Source organism: Ursus arctos, unplaced genomic scaffold (genome assembly GCF_023065955.2).
Source record: "Ursus arctos isolate Adak ecotype North America unplaced genomic scaffold, UrsArc2.0 scaffold_1, whole genome shotgun sequence".
NCBI lineage: Eukaryota > Metazoa > Chordata > Mammalia > Carnivora > Ursidae > Ursus > Ursus arctos.
The window spans coordinates 90,639,756-90,664,151 of NW_026622763.1; the positions used below are offsets into that span (position 1 = coordinate 90,639,756).

Genomic DNA, 24,396 nt, shown 5'->3' on the forward strand with positions numbered 1-24,396 from the left:
TTGTTGGAATAGCGAGGTATGGGAAAAATATGAACCTTGACCCCTACATCATACACAAACATTATTTTGAGATGAATCATAGGCCTAAACGTAAAAGCTAAAACTGTAAAGCTTCTAGAAGAAAACATGAATGAATATATCTCCATGACTCAGGGGCAAGCCCAAAGTTTCTCAGGCAGATCAAAGATCGCAATTACCGCGTAAAAACGTCTTTGCTGGGGCGGCTTGGGCGGCTCAGCGGTAGAGCGTCTGCCTCTGGCTCTGGTCAGGATTCCAGGACCCTGGGATGGAGCCCCATGTCGGGTTCTCTGCTCAGCGGGGAGCCTGCCTCTGCCTCTCCCTCTGCTTGTGCTCTCTCTCTGTCAGATAAATAAATAAAATCTTCTTTTTAAGTGTCTTTGCTTAATTAGATTTCATCAAAATAAAAAATTTCTGCTCATCCAGAAGACGCCATTAAGAAAAGGACTAGACAAACCACCACCTGGGACAAAACAGTTGTGAAACATATATCTGACAAAGGGCTGGTATCCAGGATATATCAAGAACTCCAACAATAATAGAAATAGTAAAAGACAACTCAAAATAAATGGGCAAAAGATTTGGACAGGCGGGGGCGCCTGGATGGCTCAGTCGGTTGAGCATCTGACTCTTGGTTTCAGCTCAGGTCATGATCTCAGGGTCGTGAGATAGAGCTCCATGTCAGGCAGGCTCCGCACTCAGCACAGATCTGCTTGAAATTCTCCCTCTCCCTATGCCCCTCCCCCCTCTCACAAATAAATAATAAAATATCTTTCCAAAAAAAAAAAAAGATTTGAACTGGCACTACACAAAAGAAGATATACAAATGAGCAGTATGTCCATGAAGGATCTGAAGGCTGTGGGGCAACAGAAGTCTCATACATCATTGGTGGGGATACAAAATGGTTTAACCACTCAGGTAAAAGGTCTGGCAATTTCTACTAAAACTAAACACACTCTTACCCTCTAGCCCAGCAATTCCACTCCTAGAAATACACCCAGGAGAAACGCAAATATATGCTCACAAAAATACTCATACAAAATATTAATAGCTTTATTCCTAAGAGCCAAAGACTAGCAACAGCCCAGCGGTCCACACACGGTGGATGGCTAAAAGGGTCTGTTCATACAATGGAATACAGTGGAAGACTTCCCAACAATTGAGAGCAATGAACTACGGATACACTCAACGACACGGATGACTCTTTAAAACTTCAAGCTGGGGGAAAGTACGTTCTGTAGGAGTCTGCTTTCATGAAGTTCCAGAGCGGCGAAACTAATTTACGGGAGAAAATAATCCGGTAGTGGCCTTGTTCTCCGCCTTTCTCTTCTCGTTGCTGAGGCCACCATGCTCTTGTCAGTCTCTGGCCCGCAGTCTCCCTGAGACCGAGCACCGTGCCTTCGGTTAAGCGGCAGAGTTCCGACGGAGAGGTATTTGAAGCTGATGTTGAAATCACCAAGCAATCTGTGACGATCGCGACCATGGTGGGAGATTTGGGAATGGACGAAGGAGGAGGGGATGACCCAGCTCCTATACCAAATGTTAAGAAAACAATATTTAAAAATGGTCATTTAGGGGCGCCTGGGTGGCACAGCGGTTAAGCGTCTGCCTTTGGCTCAGGGCGTGATCCCGGCGTTCCGGGATCGAGCCCCACATCGGGCTCCTCTGCTATGAGCCTGCTTCTTCCTCTCCCACTCCCCCTGCCTGTGTTCCCTCTCTCGCTGGCTGTCTCTGTCTCTGTCAAATAAATAAATAAAATCTTTAAAAAATAAAAATAAAAAAATAAAATAAATAAAATAAAAATGGTCATTTAGTGGTGAACCGACCACCAGGATGACCCCCACCCCCTCCCCCCGAGGATGATGAGAACAAAGCAAAGCGAACAGATGATATCCCTGTTTGGGACCAAGAATTCCTGAAAGCTAACCAAGGAACACTTTGTCATCTTATTCTGGCTGCAAATTACTTAGAAATCTAAAGTGTCCTTGAAGTGACACACAAGATGGTTGCGGGTACAATCAAGGGGAAAACTCCGGAGGAGATTCGCAACACCTTCGATACCAAAAAGGACTTTTCCTGAAGCACAGGCAGCCCAGGTATGCAAAGAGGAGCCGTGGTGTGAAAAGTGAAATGTCGTGCCTGACCCTGTAACACTCTGAGGATTGTGCCAAAGACTAGCTGCGCTGCTCTGTCTATAATCGCTGGTATGAGACCAACAGTAGACAAACACAGCAGCAAATCAGCAGTTTGGGCAGAATATTGTCCTCCTTGAAGGTGCAGGTCGAGTACAGGTTCCAAACGTAGGGCTCAGTTTCTTCCAGGATGATCAAAAGTCTCTTTTTTCTTTGCTGTGAATAAATCTGAACTGAGGGTTTTCTCTAGAAGGTGGTATTTGGGGCTTTCCCTCTCTTTGTAGAGCAATTTCTGCCTAGTTTATTGTCTAGTTAACTTTAGTTAATGACCTGATAAAAGTTGGCATTGTAAATAAAACAAGGTGCGAGAAGTTTTCTGAAGTAGAAAAAAAAGAAAGAAAAGAATGGGCACAGTGGCTACCTTGGCGGGGACAGAAGCAGAGACAAACAGGAGGGACTTGAGCAGATCTTTAGGGATAATGGTAGTGTTTTCTATATTGATGGAGGTGGGGGTGATACAGGAGCACACATTTGCCAAAACTTAGTGAATATACACTATAGATGTGTGCATTTCGTTGCCTATAAATTTTACATCAATGGAAAAACTATAAATACTGATCTCTAGTTAACGGTCTACAACCTGATGTATTTAGAGAGAAGTGCACGGCTGTCTGCAATTTCCTTTGACACGCATCAAAAAAGCAAAGTGGATTAATGGATGCAGGCATGGCTAGATGCATAGATACAGATAAGGCAAGCCAAATGTTAATGGGAGATTCTAGGTAGTAGGTATACAGATACTGTAAAGTTCTTTCAACTTTGCTATACATTTGAAATTTTTCACAATAAAATGGGGGGGTGGTCAGCCAGCACTCAGTCTTCGCACTCTTTCAACCAGGGGGTACACTCTCCAGTTTGCCACGCTCCCTACCCCACCTTATTGCCTCAAGCCCACCCTGCTTCACTTATTTACATTTCCTGCACCCCCTGGTCCAGGGACGTTTTGTCCTAGACACACACCACATATCCTAATGGCTGTTAAAGAAAACTCCCGAAGAGGTCGAATGAGCATTGCACCAATCCCACCACTTACCAGTTTTGTGATCTTGGGCAATTTAATTCACCTCTGAGCCTTGATTTTCTCGTCTGTAGATGAGGCGAAATGGTGAACATAAAGTTGCTAGCACACAGCGGGCACCAGACACACGTTGACTGTTATTACACAGTTGAGTATCCTGACGTCGTAGATGTAAACAGATAGAGGAGTGTTTGCTTTTCACAGTAGGAAACTCTCTAGAGTTTACACGCAGGGGAAAGAATGGGAACACTTTTTGCTGGAAACTGCCCTATGTGCTTTCACTAAATTTCCTCACACGGGAAAAGCAAATGCCACCTGTACCTGTGAGCTAAATAAACACAGTCTCTTCAACGGAGAAGTCAATGAGATAGCTGCAATAATAAACATGCATTTGAGTTGCAAGGGTGGCAAAGAAAGCTTCAGGGAAGAAGGAACACTTGAGTTGGGTCTTGCAGGAGGGATAGGAGTTTTCCAGGTAGCCCTGGGGAAGGAGGGCTGTCCAGGCAGAAAGAACAGCATAGGCAAAGGCATTGAGCAATGAAAAAGCAATGGGATGGGGAGCCTGGGTGGCTCAGTGGCTTAAGGGTCCGACTCTTGATGTCTGGCTCAGGTCGTGGTCTCAGGGTCCTGAGATCGAGCCCTGCATCGGACTCCACACTCAGCAGGGAGTCTGCTTGAGATTCTCTCTCTCCCTCTCCCCCTCTTCCCTTCCCCTACCACTCTCTCTCTCTCAAATAAATAAATAAATCTTAAAAAAGAAAGAAAAAGAAAGAAAGAAAGAAAGAAAGAAAGGAAGAAAAAGAAGAAGAAAGAAGAAGGAAGGAAGGAAGGAAGGAAGAAAGAAAGAGAAAGAAGAGGGGATCCTCAAATTCGGCCAACAGCTTTTACTAGTAGAGCCCAGGGAAGGCAGGAGAGAAGACTGAAGAGGGATGTGGTGGCTAAATCGTGCCCCATTTGGCTTGCGGCAGGTTTGGGTTTTGTGCTGCGGATTAAGAGCTTCCGGCCCATTTTAGGAAGCTCTTAGGAAGCTCTTTCTACAGCACGGAGGGCTCGATTGACCGCAAAGCGCCCTGAGGCAGGGAAACCAGCCCTCTACCAGGGCGGCCCACTGCTCAGCTGAACTGATGGCGATCATTGTTAAGCACATGGGTTCCAGGGACCCACGTCAGACCTATTCAGTCAGAGTGAAGGAGAAGGGCCTGGGAATCCAGATAATTAACAAGCACCCCAGGTTTCTAACAAGCTTAGAAAACAGTGAGTCCAGGAGATGGTGTCCACTCCCCTCCGAAAGGAGGTTAAGGCCGGAACTGAGGCATTGAGGGAAGAGGAGACCAGGCATATTACAGCCTGATTAATCTTAAATAATGTGGCAAGCGGTTGCCTGTGGGGGTGGTGACTTCCGGGCATGACTGTGTAGACGGCTGTACCGTTGACTGAGATAGGGAACGCAGAGGAAAGGTCAAGTTTAGGGAGAGGAGATAATGACTTCTGCTTGGCCAGATGAATCACCATCTTGATAGCCAGTACGGTCTGGGTCGTGGTAGGAGTTCCCGCCGCGAAGGTCACCCAAGGAGAGATGATGGCGTGAGAAGGGGGAGAGCAATAGCTCCCAGATGCGCTCATTTTCTCTTGTGCTTCTCACACAAATCCGTAACTTGAATATCTCACATTTTCCAACCATGTTAAACTGTAATCAGGACAATAAATTACAGGCATGAAGTTTGAAAATAGACAAGCAGAAAAGTAAACATTCCCTGAGTCTCCAAAACCCAGATGCATGACAGAGTCAAGCCGCCTCCCGCCTTTTGACTTAAGCCAGGGACAGAGCTGGGTGACACTGACAGGCCCCAGAGGAAACTCCATCTCCCACATGCCCCGGTGCTATCTACGGAATAAACATTCTGCTGCATAGATGATCCTCCTAGAACTACAGAGATGGCATAAAGAATATACTAGTTCCTAGAAAACCTGGGCTGAATCACATGAAGGTGGGCAACCTAACCTCTCAGAGCCTCGTCTTGTTCTTGCAGACACTAAGGATAACCGCTCTCAGGAACAAACGAAGGAACACATGTTAAGACCTGTCAAAAACTGCTCACGGCTCTAAGGAGTCACAGAAACCCGCTCCCACCAGCTCAAGTCGAAGGAGAGTTTATGGAAATGATACAACAGGCGATCTCGCCAGCTCGCCAGAGCAGGAAATGAAGTACAGTTTGTCACTTCGGCATTTGAGCTGGAAGCCTGACATGATTCCTTACCGTGGCATTCTCTCCGGGGCCACATGGCCTGCCGCGTCTGCCTCTCTCTGCACTCGGCACTCGTCTAACCCACTACCCAGTCTGCCCTTCCTCACTATAAGGAGCTCAGCTTGACGAAGACAGTCAAAGGCAATAACGCCGGCCTGTTGTCCACGCTCCCAGCCTCCACAGCAGTGGCCCCGTGTGTGGCTCTGGCAGACGCTTAAGGAGAAGACTGCTGGGAACTCTAGGAAAGCTCTGGCTTTTCCTGACAAAAGGGAAAGATGCTGTTGGGTGCCACCTCTTCCTTTTTCTTCCTTTTGGTGGTGCGAGCCAGAGCTGCAACAGCCATCATGGGACCATGAGGAGAAGGTCAGAAGGATCACAAAGAGGTGGTTCACCCTTGGACTCCATTAAGGGACATTATGTGTAAAATAACAACAAGAATACCACTATGTGTTTAAGCTGTTATGTTTGGTTCTTGTTACTCACAGCTGAAGGACTCTTGACTGATTGAGTGATTCTACTATCACCTGATTTGGGATTTTCCAAACTTCAGTCATTCTCAGACTGTCTGCAGCTCTTGTGCCATGTTCTTCTTTCAATTGATTAACTTTTATCGTAGTAAGTTAAATGCCCACTTTAGTCCTGTGGCTCTCACGTGTGAGTTTTATCCTTTTCTAATACCTGTTAAAATAAATATGTAACATTTAAAATTAAAACACGTTTCCAAGTTGGTAAACATATCCCCCCACGACGAGGGTGGTGCACCCCAACTCCACCAAGAAGTTCCTGCCCTCAGGACCCTTCCAGACCTTGCCTGTCCACCTGGCTGTTCATTTGTATCCCTTGTAATACACTGGTAAATGTAAGTAAAAATTATAATTTTTAATTAAATTAAATTAAATTAAAATTGATTCACCACAGGAGACCCCAAATCATCTCATTTTTCCCAGTGGGACCCTTCACAAAAGCAAAACCAGCTCTGTCTCTGTCTCTGATATTCCTGTTCCACGTTCCCAGGAGGGATGCTAGTGATCGGGGTCTTCTCCTGAGCCACATGGCATGTAAAGCCATACACACCTCAAGGAATTCAGGCGAGCTGGAGATAATAGGCAGTTCTATCACAGCCTTATAAAGGATGAAGAAGAAGGAGGAGGAGGAAGAGGAGGAGGAGGAGAGGAGGAAATGGGGGGGGGAGAAGAAGGGGGAGGAGGAGAAGAGAAGAAGAAGAAAGAAGAAAAAGAAGGAGGAGAAGAAAAAGAAAGAGGAGGGGGAGGAGAAGGAGAAGGAGAGGGAGAAGGAGAAGGAGAAGGAGAAGGAGAAGGAGAAGGAGAAGAAGAAGAAGAAGAAGAAGAAGAAGAAGAAGAAGAAGAAGAAGAAGAAGAAAGGGGAGGGGGAGGAGAAGAGGAAGAGGTAGAAGTTCTCATTGCAAAACTAGGATGTCCGTGTACCTGAGAATAAAAGAATTAGGGAATATGGTCAGTGCTTTTCTATGCCTGTGCAGAGCAAGCTGCACAGCTGGGGAAGAACTAGGAATACCAGGCTAGCTGGTACTGCTGGTCCAGCGGAAGCTGGAAGCTCCTTCATAAGTTCCTGAAGACTTCGCCATGTCCACCTCTCAACATCATCAATCTAGCACTCATTCTGTTGTAAAGCAACATTTCAAGACATCAGAGGAAAGATGGGCTATTCAACACGTGGTGTTAGGATAGCTGGAAATTTACGGGGGAAAAAATTAAGTTATATTCTCAATTCACTCCACTCCCATATACATACATACAAAATTCAGATGGATTAAAGATTTAAACATGAAAGAATTAAACCACAACTTATAGTATGCTCATAGACTATCATGCAGCAGCTAGAAAAGGCAGAGGTCAAATTATTGGTACTAACAAGGAGATATTTAGCTATTGTTCAATGGAAGAGCAAGTTATAAGTAACATATGTAGAATGATACTATTTATGTTAAATATGTGTATATCTCCATACGAATATATGAATGTAAATATATTAGATTTTGAAAGAACAGATCTTAATCAGATAACTGTGATTGCTTCTAAGAAAGTGACTAGAATGAAATAAAGAAAAATAAATAAAATAAAACAAAAAAGAAAGCGACTAGAATGTAATCATATACTGTCCATCCAATTAAAAAATAAGCAGAAAAGGATAAAATTTTAATGAAAAAGTTTAAACTACAAAGTAATAGAGGAAAAATATAATTTTTAATAATCTTTTAATAATCTTTTTTTAATAATCTTTTAATAATCGTGATAATCAGCTTACTTAGGACTATGTCAATGACATAAATAAAATAAAAATAAAATGGGGTCACCTGGTTGGCTCAGTCAGTAGAGCATGCGACTCTTGATCTCAGGGTCATGAGTTCAATCTCCATGTCGGACACGGAGCCTCCTTAAAAATCAATAAATAAAAATAAATAAAAAATAAAACAAAATGACAAAAAAGATTGAGAACGGTGACCTGAAAATGTAAAATCCCTATATCACAAAGCAAACCAATGGCATAACTAAAAGATAAATAACAAAATGGAAAAAATATTTGCAACACGATAAAAAGTAATACTATTAAACTATGGATTATTTAGAAACAAATAAGAACATTACAAGCCTAATAGAAAATGAGTAAAAGGCATTAAGAAGCTCTCCATAAAAGAACACATGCAAATGGCCAAAACCCATGTTCGAGATGTTCCACCTTACTACCAATTACAGATCAGCAAATTAAAATGAGGTGTCATTTTTCACTTAGATTAATTAACAGGATTAAAAAGATTTATAAGCCAGTTGTTAGCAAGAGTGTGGGGAAACAGGCAGCCTTAGCTTCTGTTAATGAAATTGGCAGAATTGGCAATTTTCAAATTGGCAGAGCCTTCTGGAGGGCAATTTAGAGATGGGTATCAAAATTTTAAATATGCACACGTTTCCTCTTCCAGAAATTTATTTTAAGAAAATAATGGTGCAGGGGCGCCTGGGTGGCTCAGTCATTAAGTGTCTGCCTTCGGCTCAGGGCGTGATCCCAGGTCCTGGGATCAAGCCCCACATGAGGCTTCTCCGCCGGCAGCCTGCTTCTTCTTCTCCCATTCCCCCTGCTTGTGTTCCTCTCTCGCTGGCTGTCTCTCTCTCTGTCAAATAAATAAATAAAATCTTAAAAAAAAAAAAGAGAGAAGAAAAGAAAAGAAAAGAATGGTGCAGGTGTGCAAAGTGGTATGAACAAGAATGGTCATTGTATTGGAAAATTAGAAACAAGCTAAATGCTAATCAAAGGGTTTTTGTTAAAATAAATGTAGGAAACTCACAGCTGTTATGGAGACCAGAGACCAGGCAGGTGTTAGAAAGATAAGGATGATATTTACATATTGACATAAAGGATATAAGGTGAAAGTGAGAGAAACAGCTCACACAATTCCATATATTGTCTTTTGTTTAATATGTAACCCATGGGCAAGGTAGCCGCTCCCCATTAACAATGGTTATCTCTGTGGGTTAGAATTTCAAGGGAAATTTTCTATATTATTTAAAATTTTAAACAAGGAACATGTGTTACACGTATGATAACTAAAGTCAATAAGGATTCCATTTTGAAAAATTTAAGGAAAAAATATGCTATGTATGCTGTCCTGTACAGGGTTTGTGCATGTACCCTGCCATTCAACAGTATTATTAGTTTATTATGTGAATGGCGGTGTCTTGGTGGACGCAAAAGACAATGGACCCTGAGTTCTGGGGACCTCCCTCTACTTGCTGACACCAGACCAACACGTCGCTGGGCCCACCCCACACCTTCCTCCTTTACTCCTGCCACAGTGCAGCAGCTATCCCTTGGCCATCCCAAAGCCAATCTTGTGCCCTAGAATCCTTCGCCCTGTTGCTTTCTTGGAAGTCTCACACTATTATCATCTTCGCTTTCTTTATCTTCAATTTCTCCTTTCTTGAAGCCTACTTGTCGGCAATGAGAACTGCTCAAGGCTTTTCCATACTAATGAAAGGAAGGAAAGAAAGAGGGAAGGAGGAAGGGAGGGAGCAAATAAATTCTAGATAGAATTATTGGGGATGAGGAAGAAGGAAGGGGACAGGCGGAGAGAAGAGGAGAGGAAAGAGGCTCCTTGGGCATATTTTCCATTCTTAACATTCTTAAAGAACTATGTTAGCTTGACTATAATAAAAGCTTGATAGAGTAAGCAGTATAAAAGCAAGACCATAAGATAAGCAGAAAAGGTGCTCTCTCCCCCCGTGACCAAGAATGCCACCCAGTCCCTCACATCCCAGCACCTGCCTTGGGCTGCCCTCTCTTGTTGTTAGAACCTGGATGATCTCAATAGTGGATGATTCCTCTCCCTCCAGTTATCACTCAACCTCTCCCCGCTATGGCCAGACTTCTAGAAAGAACTGTCTACTTGCCCTCCGCTTCCTCACCTCCTGAACATTCCTCAGCCCATGAACTTGGCTGCTGAGCCCCACCACTCCACCAAACCCAGTTCTCCCCAGGGATACCTCAGTCCTGTCTCAACTTCTTAGCAGCATTCAGCACCACACTCTTGTATCTATCCTTTCTTGGTAGCCTTTGCCAGTGTTTCCTCTCCAACCTGACTTTTCAGTTTTGAGGCTCCCAGCACCCAGTCCTGAGATCCTTCCTCTCCCTCTATCCTCTTTCCTAGGCAGTTCCATCCTAGGCAGCGAGCTAATCACTGTACAAAACACCAAGACCTCTAGGAGATACTGGCCTCATCACTATCTCCACCAGGATGTCTCACAGATCTCATTCATCCATTCATTCATTGCCTCGAGCACCTACTATGTGTCATGAACTACCCTAGGCACTGGTTCAAGAGTGAAGAATAGAATAGGCATGGTTCATGCCCTTGAGCAGCTCAACTTGTCTGCAACTGAACTCAAGATCTTCCCTCAACCAACATGCTCCTCCGTGTTCTCTACCTGTAAATGACATTATCACCACCCACCTGCTCAAGCCAGAAATCTGAACTTTATAGCTGACACTATGCTTTTCCTTATCCTTCCTGTGGGAGACACACTCTAAAGTGTCATGCTTTGGTATAACTCCTTCCCCTTGAGGCAGACCTGTGACTTGCTTCTAAGCAGTAGAATGTGGCCAAAGTGGTTGATGTCAGCGCCTTGTTTAGGGTGTGTTATATGGCAAGGGTGACAGGATGCCAGGCCCAGGACTATGTTATATAAGACTCCATCCTGCAGGCTGAAGTGAGAGAGACTCCCTTGCTAGCTTTAAAGAAGTAAGCTGTCATATTTGTCAAGGAACTGTGGGCGATCCCCTGACAGCCGGAAAGAAAACCGAGATCTCAGCGCTACAAATTGCAAGGAGATGAATTCTGCCAAGCACCTGAGGGAGTTTGGAAGTGGGTCTTCTCCCAGCTGATCCTCTGGTGAGACCACAGCCCCAGTCAGCACCTAACTGACATCTGGTAAGGGCCCGGGCAGAGGACCCAGCCCTCTGCGCCTGGACTCCTGACCATGGAAACCGTGAGATAATACATGAGTGTTGTTGAGTTGCTGAGTTTGGGGTGATTTGTTGCTCAACATGGAAAACTACTGCAGCATCTCTCCCATCCACCACCAGAACTTTGGGATTTCTTCACTAAAATATTTCTCGAAAACATTCAATTCTCTCCATCTCCACTACTCCACCCAGAGCAAACTGTCATCGTCTCGTAGCAGACGAAGAGAACAGCCTCCTGGTCTCCCGTCACGTTTGCCCCTCCTCTCAGCACTGGGCCAAGGCATGAGAGCATCCCCGGCAAGCAAATAACTTGGCATTCCTTCAGCGCAGCATTTACTTCAGCAGACGTGAGGAGAAATTGTCTATTAATAAAAGCAGTATGCCTCTCAAGCCAAAATGGGAAGTTCGATACATGTGATTTTCCAAAGCAGACAACTTTTTGGGAGGCACATTAAACCACATAAAATTTAAATAAAATAAATCACTAATTTCCTGTAAATAGCACAACCCATTACATTATTCATGTTCAGACTTCCAGCTGAGTGTACTGAATGACAGCTCTTGGCTGACTCATCTCAGGTTGGGGGGGTACAGCTCGCATACGTCTATCACTAGTTTTTAATTTTGAAGAACAGTTGATCTGTATCCTTTCATGGCTTGTGCTTTAGTGTCACGTCTAAGTAACCATTGTCAAATCCAAGGCGATGAAGATTTTGCCCCCATGTTTTCTTCTAGCAGTTTTATAGTTTGGGCATTTATATTTAGATGGTTGATCCATATTGAATTAACTTTGGTATCAGGAATGAGGTAAGGGTACAACTTCATTCTCTTGCATGCGGTTAACCGATTATTCCAGCACAATTCGTTTAAAGAGAGACTCTCCGGGGGCGCCTGGGTGGCACAGCGGTTAAGCGTCTGCCTTTGGCTCAGGGCGTGATCCTGGCATTATGGGATCGAGCCCCACATCAGGCTCTTCTGTTGTGAGTCTGCTTCTTCCTCTCCCACTCCCCCTGCTTGTGTTCCCTCTCTCGCTGGCTGTCTCTATCTCTGTCGAATAAATAAATAAAATCTTTAAAAATAAATAAATAAAATAAAGAGAGACTCTCCTTTCCTCCAGTGAATGGTCTCGAGACTCTTGTCAAAAATTAACTGGCCATAAATATTGGGTGTATTGCTTCGACTCTCAACTCTATTTCACTGGTCTACATATGTCTGTCTTGATGCCAGTATCACGCTGGGTTTATTGCTGTAATTTTGTAGTAAGTTTTGAAATCAAGAAGTGTGAACCCTCCAATTCTGTTTTTCTTTTTTAAATGTTGTTTTGGCTATCTGGGGCTCCTTGCAGTTCCCTATAAACTTGAAGATTGACTTTTCCATCTCTGGGGGAAAAAAAAAGTAGCCACTAGAACTGTGAGAGGAAGTGCACTGAACCTGTAGATTGCTTCGGGAATACAGCCATCTTAAGAATATTCAGTCTTCCAATTCGTGACCATGGAATCTTTCATTGATTTAAGTCATCTTCAGTTTCTTTTAGCAATGTTGTGTAGTTTTTAGTGTCTGAGTCTTTCATTTCCTTATTTATACTTATGCTTAATTTATTATTTTAGAAGCTATTGTAAATAGAATTGTTTTCCTCATTTCCTTTTTAGATTGTTCATTGCTGGTGTATAGAAACACAACTGTTTTTTGTGACTTGATTTTGTACCCTGAAACTCTGCTGAATTCATTTATTAGCTCTAGCATTGTGTGTGTGTGTGGGTGGGTGGGTGGGTGTGGGTGTATTCTATAGGATTTTCTTTACATAGAATCATGTTGTGCATATATAGTTTAATTCTTGATTTCAAATTTCAGTGCCTTTTATTTATTTCTATTGTCTGATTGCCATGGCTACAGCCTCCAGTACAATGTTGAACAGCAATGATGAAAGCAGACATCTTTGTTTTGTCCACAGCCTTTCACAATCAAGGATCTTATTAGTTGTGGGTTTTTTCATACATGTCCATTACCATGTTAAGGAAACTCCCTTCTATTCCTAGTTTTCTGAGTACTTTTATCATGAAAGGGTGCTGAATTTTCTCAAATGCCTTTCCTTATCTATCGGGATGTTCTTTTTTCTTTTCCTTCATTCTGTTAATGTGGTTATTACATTGATTGATCTTCTTATGTTGAACCGTTGCTGTATTTCTGGGAGAAATCACACTCGTCACAGTATATAATCCTTTCAGTGTGCTGTTGGATTTGGTTGGCTAGTATTTCATTGAGGATCTTTGAATCTATGTATTCACAGAAAATATCACTCTACAGTTTACGTTTCTTGTGGCATCTTGGTCTGGGTTTGGTGTTAGGGAAATGGGGGCTTCATAGAATGTGTAGGAAGTTTTCCTTCCTCTTCTGTTTCTTGGAAGAGTTTGAGCAGGGTTGGTATTAATTCTTTAAATTATTCTTTTAAAAGACATTTCTTTCAGAGGGGAGGTGGGTAGGGGTTGCGTGAAATAGATAAAGGGGATTAAGAGTTACAGACTTCCAGTTACAAAATAAATAAGTCACAGAAATGACAAAGTCCAGCATAAGGAATATAGTCACTAAGATGGTAATAACGTTGTTTGGTAACAGATGGTGGTTACACTTACTGTGGTGAGCATGGAGTAATTGTTGAATCATTATATTGTACACTTGAAACAAATAACACTGTACGTAAATTACACCTCAATTTATAAATGAATGAATGAATGAATGAATGAATGCCTTTTCTTTCTCTGGAGGTGTTTTGTTTTAAGTAGGCTCCATGTTTGGCTTCACAACCTTGAGATCAAGACCTGAGCTGAGATCAAGAGTCAGATGCTTAACCAACTGAGCCACCCAGGCACCCCGGGGGGGTTTTATTACTAATTCAATCTTTACTTGTTATAGGTCTATTGATATTTTCTACTGGTTTTTAAGTTTTGGTAATTTGTGTGTCTCTAAGAATTTGTTCATTTCATCTACATTATGTAATTTGTTGGCATATAATTATTCACAATAATCTCCCAAGTCCTTTTACTTTCTGTATGGTCCCCAGTTTCATTTCTGGTTTTAGTAATTTGCATCCTCTCTCTTTCTTTTCTTAGTTAAGCTAAAAAGTTTGTCAATTTTATTATCTTTTCGAAGAAAAGAATTTTTCTTTTGGCTTCATTGTTTTTCTTTATTGTCTTTCTATTCTCTCTCTATGCTCTTTTAAGACTTATTTCTTTTAGAGAGAGTGGGGGAGGGGAGGAGCACGGGAGCTGGTGAGAGTCTCAAGCAGACTCCTCACTGAGCCCAGAGCCCAGGGCAGGGCTCCAACCCACAACCCTGAGATCATGACCTGAGCCGAAACCAAGAGTCAGACCCCCAACTGACTACACTACCCAGGTGCCCCTCTGCTCCAATCTTTAACATTTCCTTCCTTTTGCCAGCTTTAGGTTTAGTTTGCTCTTCTTTTTCTAGTTCCTTAAGGTGTAAAGTTAGGGTGTTGATTTGAGATCTTTTGAGATCTTTCTTCTTTTTTAATGTAGGCACTTGCAATTATAAATTTCCTATGAGCACTGCTTTCAATGCCTTCCATCCATTTTGATATATTGTGGTTTTGGTTTATGCATTTCAAAATATTTTCTAATTTCCCTAGTGATTTCTTCTTTGATGTATTGGTTGTCAAAGACTGTGTTGTTCAATTTCTGTTCATTTGTGAATTTTCCAGTTTTCCATCTGTTATTGATTTCTTTAGTGGTTGGAGAAAATATTTTGTATGATTTTGATATTTTAAAATGTATTAAGGTTTTTCTATGGCCTTACATATGGTCTATCCTGGAGAATGTGCTATGTACAGTTGAGAAGAATGTGTATTCTCCTGTTGTAGAGTGGGGTGTTCTGTATATGTGTGCCAAATTTAGTTGGTTTATAGTGTTCGTCAAGTCTTCTATTTCCCTATTGATCTTCTGTTTAGGTGTTCAATCCATTATTGAAAGTGGGACTAAAGTTCAACTCTATTATTATAGATAGACTATTTCTTTCTTCAATTCTGTCAATATTTGCTTCAGATATTGGGGGGGTCTGTTATTTGGTATATATATGTTTATAATCATTCTATCTTCTTTATGAATTTTTTTAAAAGATTTTATTTACTTATTTGACAGAGAGAGAGACAGCCAGCGAGAGAGGGAACACAAGCAGGGGGAGTGGGAGAGGAAGAAGCAGGCTCCCAGCAGAGCAGGGAGCCTGATGTGGGGCTCGATCCCAGGACCCTGGGATCACGCCCTGAGCCGAGGGCAGACACTTAATGACTGAGCCACCCAGGCGCCCCTATCTTCTTTATGAATTTTATCTATATATAATGTCCTTCTTTGTCTCTTGTAACAACTTTTAACTTAAAATCTCCTTTTCTGATACTAGTATAAACACTGCAGATCTCTTTTGGTTAGTATTCACGTGGAATATCTTTTTCTATCCTCTCACTTTCAGCCTATTTGTGTCTTCGGATCTAAAACGAGTCTCTTGTAAGTAACATAAGGTTAGATCATGTTTTTTAATTCATTTTGCCAATCTCTGTCTTTTAATAAAGTTGGTTTACTCTATTTACATTTTAAATGATTACTGATGATGAAGGACTTACTTCTACTATGTGCTATTTGTTTCCTCTACATCTTATATCTTTTTTGTTCTTTATTTCCTCCAACACTGCCTACTTTTGTTTGACTGATTTTTCTAGTGTACAATTTTGACTCCTTCTTCATTTCCTTTTCCACACATTTTTTTCAATTATTATCTTCATGGTTACCATGGAGATTACAATTGACATCCTAAATCCATTTTTATTTTTTTTAAGGATATTTTACTTATTTGAGAGACATAGCATGAGCATGAGGGGGAGGGGTTAGAGGGGGAGGGAGAGAGAATCCCAAGCAGACTCTGCACTGAGAGTCTAACATGGGGCTCAATCCCATTACCATGAGATCACAACCTGAGCCAAAACCAAGAGTCGGTCTCTTAACCCACTGTACCACCCAGGCATCCCCTAAATTTATTTTTAAAATCTAGTTTGAGGGGTGCCTGGGTGGCTCAGTCAGTTAAGCACCTGACTCTTGATTTCAGCTCAGGTCATGATATCAGGGTCTGGAGATCTAACCCCATGGCAGGATTCATGCTGGGCTTGAAGCCTGTTTAAGATTCTCTCTCTCCCTCTCCGTCTGCCCCTCCCCACCTCGCACTCTAAAAAATTAATTAATTAATTAAAATCTAGTTTGAATTGATATCGACTTACTTCAATAGCATACATTTACTCTGCTTCTATCCAGCTCCATCTCCTCTTTATTTTGTCATTGTCACAAGTGACATCTTTATACATTGTGTGCCTGTTAACATGGATTTAAAATTATTATTTTCTGCATTTGGCTTTTAAATCATATAGGAAATAAAAAGAGGAGTTACATTCAAAATACAATAATACTAGCTTTTATGTTTATCTATGTGGTTACCTTTACCAATAATCTTTATTTCTTCATAATACTTCAAGTAACCATCTAGGGTCCTTTTGTTTCAGCCTGAAGGGCTCTTGTTAACATTTATTTTATGGAAGGTCTACTAGCAATGAATTTCATTAGTTTTGTTTATCTGGGAATGTCTTAATTTCTCCTTCACTTTTTAAGGATAATTTTACTGGATATGGAATTCTTGGTTGATGGTTTTTTTCTTTCAGCACTCTAAAGGTTTCATTCCACTGCCTTCTGACCTCTGTGTTTTCAGATGAGAAATCAGCATTAAATCTAATTGAGGATCCCTTGTAAATGACGAGCCACTTCGCTCTTGCTACTTTCAAGATTTTCTCTCTGTTTTTAGCTTTCGACAGTTTGGTTATAATGTATTATAGTGTGGATCTCTGCGATTATCTTACTTCGAGTTCTTGGAGCATACTGGCTAGTGTATAGTCATGACATTGAACAAATTTATAAAGTTTGTCACCATTATTTCTTCAATTATTTCCCCCCTTTCTCTCTTTTCCTTCTGGGATTTCTATAATGTGTATGCTGGTACTGTTGATGGTGTCCCATATGTCCCTTAGGCTCTGTTCATTATTCTTCATTCTCTTTGCTCTGCTCCTCAAACTAGGTAATTTTAATGTGCCCTATCTTCAAGTTTGCTGATTCTTCCTTTTGCCTACTCAAATCTTCTGATAAATTACTCTTATGCTTTTCAGGTCCAGAATTTCTATTTGATTCCTACTTATAATTTTTATCTCTTTATTGATATTATATATCAAAACACAGAACCCTGATTTTTTGGAGTACAAGGTCCCTATTGCCCACACTTGAATCAACAAGTCACACCAGAGATGTGGAATGCCATCCACATGACTACTTGCTGTGGGATGAGGGATGGTAGCTGCTACATGAAACACTAAGACTCACCCAAAGTCACCAGCATCTTTCTTCATCAAGCACTCCCCTAGATGCTGCAAGTGTTCAACTAAACTCCAAAGTTCCAAATAATTTACTCTGACAGCTCTTGCCAGCTCAGTAATTATTTCAATGAAGGGACCAATTCCTGAAGCTTCCTAACTTCACTATCTTCTATGATACCACTCTCTACCCCATATTAGTCTTGATCCCACAAGAAACAGATGAGAGACTTAAGAGGAGGAGCTATTTACAAAGTGTGGATGTCGGGGTACCTGGGTGGCTGCCTTTGGCTCAAGTCATGATCCTGTTATCTTGGGATTGAGCCCTGCACTGGGCTCCCTGTGCAGTGGGGAGCCTGCTACTCCCTCTCCCACTGCTCCTCCTCACCCCGCTCATTCTCTCTCTCTCTCAAATAAATAAAATCTTTAAAAAAATTTTTTTGGTTGTACAGGAACCACAAGAGAGAGTGCAGTAAGCCAGGACTAACAGCAACCAAGCTGATACCACCTCTAGGCCCTAAGCATTGAGAAATAGGGGTGGTTACCAGGCACTGAAGAAAAGGAAGAGTTGTGCTGAGGTGGTCACCTTGAGAGGAGCTGTGACATTTGGTTGAGAGACACAGCCAGCCTGAAGCAACCTCACAAGGAGGAGGAAGCAGGGGATTAAATACACTGATATCTACCTATCTGTCTGTCTGTCTCTCTCTCCTCTCCTTCTCTCTTTCCTCCTCCTGCTGGGCCTCCCTATTAGCCCAAAAGCCCAAGTGCAAGGGGGCCCAGATGATGTGAGAGTGGAAAAGATTGAAGAGTAGATCCAGAGGACTAGATGGAGGATAGCCAGACAGCACCCCAGCCCCAGGATAGCTCCAGCCTCTATCTTCAAGACCAAAAGCAACAAATTTCTGACTGTTTTAGAACAGTCAATTTCCCTACTTTAGACATCAGGGTTCAACAGGATGAAGGTTTAATCTAGAAGCTGTTGTCCTCATTTTTAATGGAGTGTTAGGTCCAGTTTTTTTATACACTGATTTTATCACCCTTGAAACTAAGATACAAAACTATCCAGTTCAGCACCAGATACCGATATTGCATAGTAATCAAAAGCAAGACAGTTGAAGCCTGAATCTCAGCTTAGTGACCATCCACATATGTGATTTTGGTTACATTCTTCAGCCTCTCAGCATCTGTTTCATCATCTACAAAATGAACTAAGAGGGGTACCTACTTCTTAGAGTTGTCCCAGGGATTTAATGAGATAATACATGGAAAGCTCTTCAAACAGTACATAGCACAGAATAAATCCTCAACTGCAATAAATGTTAGCTACTATTGTGCCTCCAGCTGTCAATTTCTTGGCACGTCCCCCCTCCAGCTCTACCCCCCAGTTACTGGTCTGCTTTCACTTTCTGCAAGATACTGTGTTCTCTCACCTCTAGGCCTTCATACATCGCTCTCTTTCTCCCTAGCTAATTCTTATTTTTAAAACACTGAGATGTTTGTTCATATCCATCCATTTCAAAGGCTGAAGATACCAAGTGCAAGCAAGGACAGGGAGCAATGGGAACCCTCACACACTGCCAGAAAAAGTATAAATCAGTACAACTACTTTGGAGAGCAATTTGACAACGTCCAGCAAAGTTGAAGATGTCCGTAGCCCACATAATAGCAGTTACATTCTGAGGAACATACCCTACAGAAATCTTCACATCTATATACAGGAAATAGGTACAAGAATGTTCGAAGTAGCATTGCTTGTAATAGCAGAAATACTGGAAAAAACTTTGGTGTTCTTCAATAGGAGAATGGATGAATACCTTTAAAATCGTAATGTATAATGGTACATGGTAATGTTATATCACAGTTAAAATACCTACCCGGTAACGACATAGGTAAATCTCAAAAATACATTGTTGACTACAAGAAACAAGTTTCAAAGGCGATATGGAGTATAAAACTATTAACAAAAGCTTAAAATCATGCAAAATATGTTATACGTTGTTTATGGATACCTACATATGCAGTGAAAGTGTAAAAACATGTATGAGAAGAATAAACACCAAATGCAGGGCGATGGTTACCTTTATGGAGGGGAAGGAAGGAGAGAAAGGAATGGAATCTGGTGGGATTCACAGGAAGTTTCGACTCTACTTCTTTTTTAAAAAGCTCCGAAGAAGGTTTAATTACAATGTGTTAAGATTCAAGAAAAGTGGGTGGCAGCACAAAGATGTATCTCCTGTTAGTCATAAATTTAAATAAACCAAAAAGCGAGATAAAGAAAATGGAAAGAAAATCCATATCAAAAGTCTTTGGCATTCTAAGTCCGCCAGCAGTCAAGGGATTACCCCTTTCCCACCCCTCCCACCCCACTTCCACCCCTTCCTCCATTACGACCAGACCACCGAAGATTCATTTTCTAAAGACTCTAACCCGGTGGAAGGTAGCAGGGAGGCACAGGGCTAATAATGGGATCAAGTGGAAGTCAGCGGGGACTCAAAGCATTCTTCCCCACTCCCATACACTCTGGGAACACTCACGGCCAAATTTATAAGCCCCCAACACAACTGGAGGATACTTCTCTGGAGAAAAGATCTCCCAATATTGACTTTGTGGGCCCCAATGAAATCTGGCACACCACTGGTGCACCTTATAGCGAAGCCCATTAACCCAGGGCTCCTCACAATATTATGTGCATCTAAATTACATGGTGATCATGTTAAAATGCAGATTCTAGGGGCGCCTGGGTGGCTCAGTCCGTTAAGTGTCTGCCTTAGGCTCAGGTCATGATCCAAGGGTCCTGGGATCGAGTCCTGCATTGGGATCCCTGCTCAGCACAGGAGCCTGCTTCTCCCTCTCCCACTCCCTCTGCTTGTGCTCTCTCTCTCTCTCTCTCATCTCTGTCAAATAAATAAATAAAATCTTTTTTAAAAAATGCAGATTCTAAATCTGTAGTTTCTAATGGGGACTGAAATTCTGCACGTCCAAAAAGTTCCCAGATGAAGCCAATGCTGGTGGTCCCTTCTGAGTAGCAAGGTGTTAGTAAACTCATCCTGCCCATACACTGAGTCTCCCTTCCACTTCTTAGAGTCTCATTCTTAAATATAAACAGACTGCTAGGGTAGCCAGACTTTAGAGGATGGCCATTAACATAAAAGAAAGAGACCTAAATAAATGAGCATTAAAAAGGACCCAAAGAAACAGATAAAAGCAGAGAGCAGAAGAAAAACTAAAAACAAACACACTATAACATCTCAGAGAGACAGAAGACATTCCTGTCCATAAAACAAAAATAGAATAATATGGGGTGGGGTCAGTCATTAAATAGGTCTTTGGAATTAAAGATAGAAAAACTGAAACTCAAAATGGTTAAAGATAATGACAAGGAAATATCCCAGAAAAAAACAGGACAACAAAAACCAACAAACAACGGGTAGAGAGTTTCTGTTTTGCAAGATGAAAACAAGCGGTTGCATAACAATGTGAATTTTCTTAACACTACTGAATAGTACATGTAAAAATGGCTAAGACAACAAATTTTATGTTATGTATATTTTACCACAACTAAAAATAAAAATCAGGGGCACCCAGATGACTCAGTCAGAAGAGCAATTCTTAACCTTGGGGTCGTGAGTTCAAGCCCCATGTGGGGTGTAGAGATTACTTAAATAAATAAAACTTAATAAATCAATCAAACAAACAAAAAAATACCCCAAAGAGGGGCGCCTGGGTGGTGCAGTCCTTAAGCGTCTGCCTTTAGCTCAGGGCGCGATCCCAGAGCTCTGGGATCGAGCCCCGCATCAGGCTCCTCTGCTGAGGGCCTGCTTCTTCCTCTCCCACTCCCCCTGCTTGTGTTCCCTCTCTCCCTGGCTGTGTCTCTCTCTGGCTGTGTCTCTCTCTCTGTCAAATAAATAAATAAAATCTTTAAAAAAAAATACCCCAAAGAAATCGTAAATAGAAAAGAAAATTAAAGAATCAATCCAGAGTGGAACTTCTAAATAACAGGCATTCCAGAAAGAGAACAAAGAAAATGAAGAAGAAATTGCCAAGGATATAATACAAGAAAATTTCCTCCCAAACTGAAGTACATGAGTTTCCAGTTTGAATGAGTCCTCAGCACAAAAACATTAAGAGTCACAGCAAAACATATTACTATATAATTTCCAACCAATAGCCTAAAGAGAAAATTCTAATGTTTCCAGAGATGGAGAAGACATAACATACAAAGGATCAGGAATAGGAATAGGAATCAGACTTTTTAAATAGTACCCTTGGATGGCTGAAGAAAATGGAGTAATACTTTCAAAATTATGAGGAAAAAAATATTTTCAAATTTGAAATCAATAACCAGCTGTTAAAAAACAAAATTTAGGGGTGCCTGGGTGGCTCAGTCAGTTGAGTGTCTGCCTTCGGCTCAGGTCATGATCTCAGGGTCCTGGGATCGGGCCCTGCATCCTGCTCCCTGCTCAGGGGGGAGTCTGCTTCTCCTTCTCCCTCTGCCCCCTCTCCAGCCCATGTGCACACCCTCTCTCTCTCTCTCTCTCAAATAAATTTAAAAAATTTTAAAAATTTAACCAAGTTAATTTGAAGATCTAATTGGCTTTATTAAATGATTCATAATCAGGCAACACCCCATCCAGTAGAGGGGAGCTCTGAGGGCTACAGAAAAGGACACGTTTGTTTGTTTAAATAGGCTCCATGACCAATGTGGGGCTTGGACTCACAACCTTAAGATCAGGAGTCACACACTCTACAGACCAAGCCAGCCAGGACACTCCAGGAAAGGTTTATAAAGGTAGGTTATGGAAGTCAAACAGAAAAAAGGATTATTTCAGGTGAGGTCACCTTCACTTGGGGACAAAAGGGTCTTAGTAGGTGGATTACTTCATCTTCCTTTGGGGAAATGGAGAGGGCCCGTGAGACCGATAACCTTATTGGTGCTGATCAGGAAATTCCTGACTAATGGTTTAGACTATATTTCTAAGGGAGGTTGAAAGTATAATTTGATTAGGTATTAAGCCCAGGCTGGTGAGTTGGCCTAAGTAACACCATTTTGGGTTTCTTTTTAACACAGCCCAACCACAATTCAAGTGTTAGAATAAAGATATTTTTAAATATGAGGGCACCTGGCTGGTTCAGTCAGTAGAGCGTGTGACTCTTGATCTCAGGGTCCTGAGCTAGAGCCACACTTTGGGTGCAGAGACTACCTTAAAAAAAAAAAAAAAAGGTATTTTCAAATATGCAGATTCCAACCACATATCCCTTAAGTCTCTTGCTTAGGAAGTTACTAGAGAAGATGCTTTAGCAAAACAAGGAAGTAAACCAAGAAAAGAAGCCACTGGATCCAGGAAGTAGGCTAAAAGGCCCAGAACAGCAGTGAAGGAAAATCCCAGAATCTCATTGGTACAGCAAGTCTAGAGAGCAGTCAATCCAGAATGAAACAAGAGAAAGGAGGGCTCTGGGACAAAGACTAGAGAAAAAGTGGAATTTATGTATTGGAGTATATGGAAAATACTGCTAGATTTTGACAGAGTCCTAGAGCACTTGGGAGAGGGGATGGGCAGGCAACTGTGGATAATACAGAAAATTTACAACAGAGAAAAAAGGCAATAATTAAGTCTAAGAAAAATGAAGGGTTGTATAAGCTAGAAGGCATAGTTGTAGTGTACTTTGGGGCTCATTGGTAAGCAATATTTGCATACATAATGTAAATGCTGATTATTGGTTTCACCAAAAATTGTTACATAACTGCGGGGGGGGGGGCAGAACTGAAAGATCATGTTCTTATCATGGCAGGAAGTCAACAGATAATACTTAAAATTAACACATCAAGAACTAGTATCACAAGCATTTGTTTCAATATACTGATGGAATCAGGATGAATATAGAGTTGAAGATACTGCCTTTATAAAGTAGCCCAGGGAACTGCTTTTTTCATTACAAGACTTTTAGCTTATATATATATTTATTTTTATACCGTGTAGGTGCATTATTTTAGTTCAATAAACATTAATGCTAAAATATTAGCATATAAGAATCTGTTTTAAAGAGCTGTCTGGGCCTCCACGATAGGAGCTAGTTTTTGTTCATTTTTTGGATTCTCCCCTTCCACCCCAGGAGTACATAGCAGAAAATAAATCAATGCATGTAGAAGAGACTCAACTAAGTTTGTTAGATTCTCCATGGAGGAGGGTAAATACAGAACAAGGCACACAGCCAGAAGGTGCAGACTCTGCACGCAGGTAAGTACGAAGATACTGAAAGGTAAGGGTGTCAAAGAAATCAAATCATGTTCGTGGCACCCAGAGGCATGACGAACCCATTCACCTACGTGACTTGTCATTGCTTTCCTTCATTGCCCGTTTAACTAATCTGTAGTTACATAATTGAGAGTTGGTTTTGTTTCCTTTTTTTTTTTTTTTTAGATTTTTAAAATTTGTTTATTTGAGAGAGAGACAGCCAGCGAGAGAGGGAACACAAGCAGAGGGGAGTGGGAGAGGAAGAAGCAGGCTCCCAGTGCAGCAGGGAGCCCCATGCGGGGCTCGATCCCAGGACTCGGGGATCACGCCCTGAGCCAAAGGCAGACGCTTAATGACTGAGCCACCCAGGCGCCCCTAGTTTTCTTTCCTTTACCAGACTATAAGCTCCACGAGGGCAGGACGTTGTATAATTCACCGCTGTACCCCCAGCATAGAGCATGAGCCCGCTAAATATTTGTTGGAGAAATGAATTCGTGATGGTGTCGCTAGATAGCCATTAGCGAAACATGAATAAAGGGCATACCGACAATCTGAGAGCCAAGAAGCCGGCTGGGAGAGGACAAGAGCAAGCTTCTCGCGGCACCTCTGAAATGACAAGACCGGAAGGGTGGAGCTGGACCTTTGGGACCAGCGGGAGGGAGGGGCTGGAGGGTGAGGCAGACATTGGAGAATGACAGCCGACGATGAGAAAAAAACCTACGAGAGCTGGAAGTGCGGGGGAGGTCTGTGGGAAAGGGGAAGGGACCACGGTATGGGGTGGGGGATTGC

The 24,396-nt window shown here is 41.9% G+C and overlaps 1 long non-coding RNA gene across 1 annotated transcript; it reads right to left on the reverse strand.

Moving 5' to 3' along the window:
- Nucleotides 1–1,051: 1,051 nt before the first annotated feature.
- On the reverse strand, nucleotides 1,052–24,334 carry LOC113250469 (uncharacterized). The gene is made up of 5 exons (XR_003314049.4): nucleotides 24,152–24,334; nucleotides 7,808–7,887; nucleotides 6,000–6,153; nucleotides 3,245–4,916; nucleotides 1,052–1,549 (listed from the first exon to the last, which is right to left on the reverse strand). It is a non-coding gene; the product is annotated as an uncharacterized LOC113250469 (long non-coding RNA).
- Between the last annotated feature and the right edge of the window lie 62 nt (nucleotides 24,335–24,396).